At 43.6% G+C, this 11,072-nt stretch overlaps 1 long non-coding RNA gene across 1 annotated transcript; it reads right to left on the reverse strand.

Moving 5' to 3' along the window:
• Positions 1-14: 14 nt before the first annotated feature.
• On the reverse strand, positions 15-9,653 carry LOC108413464. The gene is made up of 3 exons (XR_001856761.2): positions 9,508-9,653; positions 3,532-3,637; positions 15-1,119 (listed from the first exon to the last, which is right to left on the reverse strand). It is a non-coding gene; the product is annotated as an uncharacterized LOC108413464 (long non-coding RNA).
• Positions 9,654-11,072: the final 1,419 nt, after the last annotated feature.

Consider the following 11,072-nt stretch of genomic DNA (forward strand, 5'->3'; position numbering starts at 1 on the left):
GGCAGGTAACCATCTTATTCAAAATCTTCACAGCTTTATTGTTTGTTTTTTTCAAAATAGCAACATACATTCATTACCACAGATGTCCTTAGTAACTATCACAGTTCACACTCATGCATTAGAAAGGTCACAGTAAACACCTACTAAGCATTGCAGATACAAGAAAAAGAGAGGAATACAAAACGGAAAGGAGGAAAAGTCCCTTTTAACCAGGTCTAGATTTGCTGCTGTAAGCTCATTTACAAGCTTGCATTGACAGTGCAGTAAAAACGTTCACAGTGTCTAAAAGAAATGTAATTTCGTTCAGTTGTGTAGACGAGTTCTCAGGATGCTGTGGCATCTTACCTGCAGCTATACAGCCAAAAAATACCTTTGCCTTCATTCGTTTAAGCCTGCGGTCAATGGTTGCTCACATAATGCACCTGCTCTGTCCTTTCAAAGGCATTTATTCTTAGACACAGTACACAGCTACCACTCATCAACCTGGCCTGTGTTCGATTACTGCTTAATACATACAGAGGTGCTTCCCTTTAAAGGGCATCGATTCTTAGCCAAGGTCACCAGCTACGGAGCCATTTCCCTTTAAAACAGCATTATAACGTCAGATAGCACCTCACTAGCACTGGACCCCGGGACTTCAGCGGTAATAAAGAGGCGCCGCGGACCACGGCAACCATCAACCCAGGCCCCATTCAGCTTCCTTCTGGCTTTAATTTCTGGCCCCAGTGTAAAACTTGCACCCACCCATTCTATGCTAAGCTGCAGTCAGAGGACCCCCAGCAGCAGCCCTGAACTCTCTTCTCATGGTGAGTGAACTCCAGTGTCTTAGGCTTACGGTGGTGATGAAAGTGTAAAACCGTGCCCTACAACTTCATTAATCTCTTCTCTCCCCAACCCTCCGTCTCGATCTCCAATTCGGCTTTTTGGTCTCTTCAGCTACGGCATACAAACGGACCAGAGTTCAGGGTCACTTCAGGGCCCAGGGACGCGCTGGACTTTCTCAGTCATCTGCTTGGCACTGTAGTAGGACAGGCTGAGACCCATGATGGCCAGCAACATGGCGATCTGGTTGAGGGCACGGTCCTGTGGCTGCGTCTGAACCTCACCGGCTACCTGCCTCTACAATGACGGACAGACAGGAAAAGGTAAGTACAGCCAGACAGCGTTAGCCTTATTCACAGAGTGGTCAATATGCTGATTACAGTCAGGGTTAGAGGTCAAATATGACCTGCATATGGAAACATTTTCAGCAGTATGTCAGTTGTTACTCATCATGTCTGAAGATTTAACTTTTACCTCAAAATGACATTTTCTAAATATTGACGTGTTCTCAAAATAAATTACTTTCTCAATGTTTTCAAACATTACCTCAAAAATGACTCATTAACCTCAATATCTGGACTTTTTAATCTCAAAGTAACGACTTTCTCAACACTGAAGCATTGTTAAAAAAGGCTTATTTCTGACAGCTCAAAAATAATGAATCTTTATATTTTTATTACTTCAAAATAACTTAATTTCTCAATACTGTCGCTTTTTATTTCAAAATAATGGCATTCTGAAATTGCTCATTTTCTATTTTAATATCAGATTTTTATAAAATATTTTCAGCATATTAGATGTTGATAAAATGTCTACCATTTTGATAAAATAAGTCATTAAAAAAAAAGAAAATCGAACTTTCAATACAAGTCAGACTTTTGGTCAAACTTCTATAGCAGCATGATTTTCTTTGTAGACCCATTTGCCCATTTTCTGTACCGTCAATTCAAATTTTAGACATTTTCACATTTCTCTGCTGTGTAAAAAGGGGAATTTGTTGTTCTGGTTTATTTACGTGACTAAATACTCCGTTTAAAATGAAAAGGGCGGATGTCCTCTTATCCAGCGCATTAGTGCTTTCCTGACACTTCATATATCCATTGTAACGGAAGCTTTAATAAAGCCGTGTCGTCAGGCGAACGGCTGGTGCACAGTTATTAAATATTCAGAGAGGCCAGTGTTTTTGGGGAACAGGGAATAGAGCAAAGAGAGTAAGACACCAAAACTGAACAGAAAGGCATATTTTGAAAACTGCGTTATTTACCAAAACCTGCCAGAGGTACTCGTTTAGGAAAATGACCAAAGTGGTGAAAATGAGAGGGGAAAAAAAAAAAAAAAGTTTAAAAAATTATAAATAAATAAATAAAATCTGTACAGCCAGAATTTAACACATTTTGTAATTAGATCAGTAGCCAGGGCTTTAACAGTGACTGAGGTGGGCCTCACTAGGGGTCTTTAGGTTCATGGGCCCACTGTCCAGTTAAAACACACACAAGAACTGTCCCAGTCGATGTCAACTCGGGCAGAAAACTGGTCTGGACAGTTAATGACAAGGTGGCGCCGCTAATCAAGTTTTAACAAGCCTTCAGCAAGAACCATTAAAACAGACAGATTAAACCGGGCTTAGAGAGGACTAAGAATAGAAAGACGATAAAGGTACTTAAGATCAAGATTTACTAATCACTCTTCATTAATTTAGACATCCAGTAGAAGCGTATGGGGAAGAAACCGTTTTACTAGCAAAGTGACCGAGTCTCAGCAGGGAGTCCGACTGTCCGTAATTATCTGAACAAACTCCATTACAGTTCTTACGACACATCATTAAATCTCTCTGTGGTTTTCATATTATTTTTGCATTTCCAGTCAGGCGAATCCTGACCAACTCACACTGGATGTGTCTGAGCTAGTATTTCCAGAGTTAACACGGCCTTAATTCAGCTCACCAGGCCCACTGTCCTGAGGCCAACAGCAAGCCAGCGCAGGACTAACCTTTCACAGCTAACTGGAACCCAACAAGCCAAGACCGTAAACTTATTTGATATTATCCTCCTGGGCATGTACTCCTTCAGATATCATTTATTATTCATTTAAAAGCCATTACAATCATCTCACCACCATTAAAGGGGAATTCCACCAATGTTAAAAAAATTCTGCGTAGCTCAGTCCTGAGGGATTTATTCTAAGTGGAAACACACTGAGTCCGGTTTCTTTACAGTGGTGGTGATAGGAACCAGACGGTGCAACAGCCGCAGCCCAAATGCAGCCATTTCGTTGACAATACAGAGTGACCGGTGACTGAGTTCTTATATGTAACGCTGCTGATAAAACACTTTTCTTTGGGGACTGTTTTGCTTTAGGCCAAACGCTCATCTTAAAATGGTCATTAAACAAGCTTGATACAAAAACAATCATAACCATTTCATTATTAACTTTTGTGAGCTTTTTTTCTGTGAAGCGTTAAACTCTTCAGACATCTGGTTCCATTCACCACCATTGTGGACAACCAAGTATCTCCTGAACAGCACATCCGAACATGAAACTTCGCTTTATGACTGCCTACACATTTATCATTAATTTATGCAGAAATGTAACTAAAAGTGGCTAAAAGCAAACTACAAAAACACACCATTGGCTCATTTCACTCACTGACAGACAGTAAGTGAAATGAAAAACACTCCGTGTTCCTATCGGAGAGAAATGGTCACATACCTGCAGGAGACGGAAGTACCCAGGGGTCAAGCGTCCCAGTCTGATGATCATACTTGCAGGTTTTGGTACGCCGCTAGGATGGACCTATAGGAGACAGCTGATGGACCTGGACGGGACAAAAGACATCTGTAAAGCCTTCCGTCTCACAGTGCAGAGTGTATTTAAAAAGGAGCATTTCAACCTAATCTCTAACTGATGTATCTGTAGCACAGGGTCGTTTTCCACCGACTATAACTTTCCCCTCTCGGCAGACTAAGGACAGAAAAATGCTGACTGAAAATGCGTCATGTAAGAGCCTAAAGCACAGGTGCTGATGTTTTATAGGTCATCAAATATGGCTATTCTGACTTTCCAAAATGCAGCTGCAACAGCATCTTCAAATCAATGTATCCTTATATTCCTAGTTCTTGGACATCCTGTGGTGAACAAAACTGACTTTCAAAAGCTAGAAGATCATTTCAGCTCAAACAATGAAAGTTTACCATCCACTATTTGAGTCTCTGTTCAAGTGAAAAGTTTCGGTCTGCCGTGTTAAACCCAGTCGACGCCAGAGAGGGAACGTCTCTAGCCTCAGGCAACGGCAAACTAAGCCCAGCTGATCTCGGACCCCATACAGAGAGGCAAATCCACATGCTTGGACATTGGACACAAGTTTTGGATTTGACCTACTTGATCCTTTGTCATGCTACCAAATGTAAGGGAATGCAACTTATTACATAAGCATGTTTAGGCTGGATCTGACCAGTACTGCCATTCAGGGTGCAGCAAACTTACCATGCTAAACCCTGGCGGTTAACTCAGCTAAAGTTAAAAAGGAACTCAAACTAGAATTACAGACACCACTTTGGGAAGTTCTATAAATCGGTCATCGCTGCTAAAAATCACCTCAGTAAAGCCCTCAAAGAGACTTTTATATAAGAAGCTAGCATATTTGAGAGCTGTAGGAATACAAGGATAGGGTGACAAAGGATTTCACCCAATTCTCTACCAATCTGCCAAAGCTGGATGAAAACCACAACCACAGAAGGAAAGGCGTCTCGAAGGCAGTCTTTTAAACAACACAGCAGCTAGGAAGTTAGTTAGCTACCAGGAAGAGGGCATGGGAGGTGCAGGGAAAGCGTACAAAGCTATATGTCCAGGATCAGTCTGCTAACCTGGTTGCAAACATGCAGATGTAAGAAGAATCAAAGCGGTCCTGCAGACGAACACGGTTATGAAAAGTTGCTCCAAGGCAGGAAGGAAAGTCCCGAACAGCTGGAACAGATACCAGCACAACTCTTTAGCTGTTAGAGGCTCTGTGGCTGCAGAGCCAAGTAGCGCAAATCCTCACAGACTGGAAGTTACAGGATGAGAGAGCCAAGCATGCAGGGACTCCTGTTCAACTGAGGAAGCTCACACTAGAGCTTTGCCCTTTTATAAAGGCCCATCCCACCCAATCAGACGGACTCTCTCTCTCTCGCGCTCTCTCTCTCTCTCGCGCTCTCTGCCAGCTGTCAGAATGGATCATGGTCTTTGTGGCTTCCACAGGGTGCCCGCCACAACACTACAGAGAGGGGGGTTGGGAATAAAATAAATAAACCTAGCAGTCATGTTAGCGTGTTTGGCCTAACTATTTATTTAAGCACATATGTGATCTTTAATGGCCTGTATGATTCCCATAAAGCCACAACCTACAACAAAAGCCCCACCCCTTCCAAGACATTCTCAGTGGCGTTAACAAAAACTAGCATGCCTCTTTATGCCGAAACCTCTCCAGTCACGTATGCCTTCCGTGATGTTGAACCACATGGCTCGGCACGGTTCTTTCTGCCATTATATAACCCTATTCCACTTCACTTGCTTGATAGTTACAGTTAGCATCCCTGCTGGTCAGCTACAGTGATGTAACGTAGGTCGCCATCCAAACATTCAACACTTTTCTTCTTTAGGAAAGATATTACATGAAGCGCAATCAGATTACGTTCACCAAAAGTAATAACCCGTTTGCCAAAAGTATTCCATGAAGGATTCGCTCCAGTAAAGAAGCTGTCATCCTTCAAAGTACTTGGATCCTTTTAATAAGCTACATGACTCTGAATAATTGGATTAAGCAAACCGCATTAATAGCAGCAAAAGTAAGGCACAGTCGACCACTTGAGGAGTTTCTCGCCAGGTTCAGGTTTCCTGGCTGAGATCACACGTTTGGCCACAAAAGGCCTTTTTAATCCGTCCAGCCAAGGTGAAGAGCAGTTACTAAGCTGTCTAAGTAGTTTGTTAGTGGTACCTGCAAATAATCAGATTAAGTGACTGGGCTTTCTCTTCTCGGTGGAAAATCTCGGCTGGAGGTTTGTGACATACTGGGCATGTCAAGGTGAAGAGTGTTAACATATATGAACAGCTTTACTTGGAACTGGCTGCAGAGGTTTGAGAAAAACAAGGTATGCTGTAGCCATTATGGATGCCAGGTTAGAGTTTAGCCAATCATGGTCATGTTATTCGCCCTCAACAAAGAAGTTTATAGCCCATAGTAGCCTGGTGCTAAAACCTGCTCGCCGGGCTGATGATCGTTCTCATACTATGCTTGCAGAAACTTGTATAAGTAAGTTACGTAGCCAAAAAGTGTTGGCAAATTTTGTTTTGCTTCCCCATTTTTGTTGCTCTACACGAAATAGGAATCACAAACCCAAATTGTGGTGTGCGTTTCATAAGGAAGTAGATGATGCAGTTTATTAGGCATGTACCACACTATAACAAATCAGGCATGCAAAAATAATGAAATCACACTGAACATAATGTCAAAGTCTCTGCAGAACTCAATCGCTCATTCAGAGCGGTCTGATGTGAAACCATTCATTGTAGAGAAACAGACCCATTTCTTTACAGTGGTGATAGGAACCAGGGGTCGACTTGTCTACAACACAAATATAATCATTTTATTTACCATCCAAAATCACAAGTGTCAGACTTTACAAATGGTGGACAATCTGGAAAATTAAGTTTTGGAACCAATTTATTTTACCACTGCTTGCATGTACCTCTCCACCACTAATGCATTTTAAAGAAACATGTTTCAGGTCAAAACCATCATAAAACAGCATCTCAGCCATCAGGCAGTGAATTCAAAACCAGTTCATGTAGGAACTTTCTGCGAGGAGCTTTTAGAGGGACGTCTGGTTCCATTCACCACATCTCCATTTTTCACTCAAGGTACAAACTGGATATAGACTGGAATAGCATACAGCTCCTCTTTTTTCAGCAAAATTACCCAATAACAGCAGCACAGAGTCACTGGACACTCTTTGTCCATCTGTGCTATACCAGCCCTCAACCAATTCCCTGAAAAGAATTCTTTTGAATATGAAGGTTCTCCTTCATACCGCCAGCTAATCACCACTTTCCACACAATCCATGTCCCTCCCCTCTCTTCCAATTCAGCCCACCCTCTCTGTGTGTGATTGAGTGTGGGGTCTCCCACCGAGCCACCGGAATGCTCCTCTCTGCCTAAACAATGCAGCTAGCGCTGGCGATGGCTTCAGCAGCTTTGTGCATGCTGGCTTTACACCGAGCTGCTGCTCTGTTAGAGCTGTAAGGGAAGGCAGGATGATAAGGAAAATAGACATGGAACAAGATCACTTGGAGAAAAATCTTCGTACATTGACTTCCATTCAAGATTAAGAACATTTTTACTACGCCTATACAGCTCGGCTGCAGACTGGTCGGGGTGCTCATGGTGCACACACATACACAAAACCAGTAAGCAGGCTGGATTCTCTGCCTGACGCAACGTCAACTCAAGCCCAAGATCCTTCCTCTAGCCCTCCCTGCCTTCATTTGTCCATCCTCCCCCCAGCCCAGCCCACCCCACCTCACGTGTCTGACGCGTGCACACTGCATTCCCAACATGGCTGTTGCATGTGTGTGAAGATCCTCCCTCCGTCTGAAGACCGCAAAACATATACCCCCCAAAAATAACACCACTTGTACATCAGTACTCACAATAAACGGCATCACCACAAAGAGCCATTACAATATCAGCAACTCAGCTGTACGCTTATTAAGGTGGTAAGAACAGGGATGACAGCTGTTGAACTGATTAGTATGTAAATGGTCAGCATGCAGAGCTGGTCCTCTGACCGCAACACCTAAAAGCCCAGTGAACTGGACCAAAGTGTGAACGGCCACACACTAAACTGAACACTAAAGCTAAAAGAGGTGCTTCTTCCTTCAGATCCTAACAAGATCAACTGAAGTCTTTTGAAGAGTAAATGAAGCCTGCTGTGGTCAACAGTTGGTTCCATTCATCCCGCTATATAAGAAACAGCTCAAGTATGGAGAATGCACGTCCACTTTCAAAAACTACGGATATTGACGACATTCCAAAGCATCTTATCTGTCCAAACAAACTAATGACCATGCGCAGGCTTTTGGGATAAGAGGTCAGCTAAAGCAGATGGGCAATTTTGGATTTTATGCCTGTGGTCAAGAACTTTTTTAAAAAGAAACTGAGAAAGGGTACGTTCACTGGACAAAAGAAAAATACAGTTTAATTACAATTATATTTCATTCCAAATCATTTTGCACCTTTTTTTGTCCATTTGTCATGAAACGTTACTGCAATGTGAAGGTATGTAGGTCAGCTGGCACTTTTAAATGCTAATAAATAAATAAACAAATAAATAAAAACACCACCATCTACGATGCCGATTTGTTTGGGGTGATCATACTGTGAACTTTATGCATGTGAAATATTTCAATTTAGTCCCAAACAAAAAACACCATAGAGACACAAAGTGAGCGCAAGTCAAACTGAGACAAGGCTGAGCTGGAACACTGAGTACGGACCCTCCCCACCCCCCACTGTTCTACCATGGTCTCGATGTTCTAGATCAGGGTTACTCTTTTGATCAACTCATGACGAGGTCATGTCAATGCTCAGTGCAATGGAGCTTTACATATTACATTGTTTCTCCAAAGAGCTGGACGGTCCGTTCTGTCTGCAGTCCAGGCATTACAGATGGAGCAATTCAGGTGGAGCATCCATCACAACTGGTCCTTGCTGTCTTCAAACGTCTCTTTACACAGCACTTAGATGAGCACTGAATTATAAGCTGCACTTATTTTATTGTACTTCACTGTGTATTGTAGTTTACGGTATTGTAGTTTACGGTAGTGTGTTGTAGTGTATTGTAGTTTACGGTAGTGTGTTGTAGTGTGTTGTATTGCACTGTTCTGTGTTCAGCTCTGCTTCTTTTCTCTCTGTATCTACAGTGACTGTGTCTCTATCAGTATCTGAGCTCAGGACCGACTTTCTCTCTAACCTACTGGTAACTAGCAGAGAGACTTTCTCTAGACAGACAGAGCTCTTCTTGTAAGCCGCTCTGGATCAGAGCGTCTGCTAAACGCTGGACATGTAAATGTCCTGGAGGCCCACTGCCCTGCACTTTTGCTCCCAACACCCCTGATCCAACTCATCAGCCCTTTCAGAGCCCATTATTGGGTTAAAGCTGGTGTGGAAAACAAACAGGGGGTTCAGAAACGCCGCACTAGTGTCTGCACAATGTCCACAACTACAGGACGTGATGTGATGAGAAAGTCCTCTCTCAAAATAATGAATTCTTACGTTCTGTCCCCTCAGGCGCCAACGGAAAAATGCACCATTTAAGGTGGAACGCACAATTAGAATAAAAAGTGCGGAAAAATTTGCCAAAAACTAAAACCCACTAAAGAGGAGCGAAGCAGTGATGCATCTCGGTACAAATGCATTCACACGTACTACAAAGCCAGTGTGGGTCAATCTGGGGGTCACTCTGTTGTGAATGAACCGGGTATAAAGCGGACTCACCGGGAGGGAGTGTCAGTAAGTTCAACTCAACTTCTTCACCTTTTGGACCTTTTGTTTGTAAACAGAGCGTCAGGCCGTGTCCGGTGGTCAGCGCCGCTGGGAATGAACGGCGGACTAAAGTTCGGCTAAATAAACGAAACGAGTCCGTTTCTTACCCAGAAGAGCGGCTGCTGGCGGTGGTCGAGCCTGAGGTCTGAAGGTGTGAAGGTGGTGGTCGAGCCTGTGGTCTGAAGGCGGTGGTCGAGCCTGAAGCGAGGCGGGGGCCGAAAGCACGCGATGTTCAGACTGCAGGTTGTGTAGGAAGCCTATATAGAAGGAGGGGGCGGGGCCAACGAGGCACGTGCGCGCCAGCATGGACCTGGTTTTATTGTGTTTTTTAAGCATAAACACTTTAAACTCCCTGCAAACAGTATATGGCGTTAAATACCAGATAAATATATACTTCTGCTTGTTTTTCTGGCTGATTGATATTTTTATTGTTACTTTTTGTTTTACTTATTTTACAATATTATCATTTCATTATTACTATTAAACTCACAGACATAAAGGCCCTAACCTGTCTCTGGGTCAGTCCCCCTCTTGTCTCTGGGTCAGTCCCCCTCTTGTCTCTGGGTCAGTTCCCCTCCTGTCACTGGGGTGGTTCCCTCAAGGCTCCATATCAGCACCTCCAGTCAGGGAACATAACTGAACCATAATCCACTGAAATGATCTGTTCTAAGCTGGACTGACTCCACACACCCCGCCTCGCCTCGCCTCCAGGCTTTTACTCTACTGCTTCCACTTTTCACCTGGAGGAACTGATTTAAGCTCCACAATCAGACCTTAGAACCACTGTAGAACCTTTGAGGAACATTTACACTGTTTGTACCTGATGAAGGAAAACGTTCCTGCACAGAACCTTCAGTTCTAACAGTGTAGAGGTTTTAGTCGTGTTTTTACATCTTTTACTTACTTCATTTATTTTTTATCAATCAATTGCTTAATAGTGAACTGGCTGTCCCGATTTGTCGTAACATTTCCTCATTTTTATTTTTACGTACTTTTGCAATAATTTGGTCATATTTTGTTTTGTCCATTTACTCCTTTCATTTCCTGCTTTTCTGTGTAAGACTCAGCTACGCCCCTCAGTGGACTCTGAGTTTAATAAAGGCTGCCTGGTTAATAAATACAGTCCAAAGACCTGCGGTCAGGCCAACTGGACATGCTCAATCTCCCCAAGGCCTGTTTGCCTTGTGATGGACCGGCAACCGGTCCAGGGTGTATCCTGCCTTCCGCCCAGTGACCGCAGGAATGAGCTCCATCACCCCTGTGACCCAGAAGGATAAGTGGTTTAGAAGATGTGTGTGTGTGTGTGTGTGTGTGTGTGTGTGTGTGTGTGATTAATAAACGTTACCTTCATATCAGACTCATATAGTCTGCTTATGGACTAAAGGATAGTGTGATGATAAACATCCATCCATCCATCCATCCATTTTCCAAGCCGCTTCTCCGTCAGGGTCGCGGGGGGGTGCTGGAGCCTATCCCAGCAGTCTTCGGGCGAAAGGCACGATACACCCTGGACAGGTCGCCAGTCCATCACAGGGCAGACACACAGACACAGACAGTCACTCACACACTCACACCTAGGGGCAATGTAGCATGTCCAATTGGCCTGACTGCATGTCTTTGGACTGTGGGAGGAAAACGGAGAACCCGGAGGAAACCCACGCAGACACGGGGA

This window comes from Pygocentrus nattereri, chromosome 24 (genome assembly GCF_015220715.1).
Source record: "Pygocentrus nattereri isolate fPygNat1 chromosome 24, fPygNat1.pri, whole genome shotgun sequence".
In the NCBI taxonomy this organism is placed as follows: domain Eukaryota; kingdom Metazoa; phylum Chordata; class Actinopteri; order Characiformes; family Serrasalmidae; genus Pygocentrus; species Pygocentrus nattereri.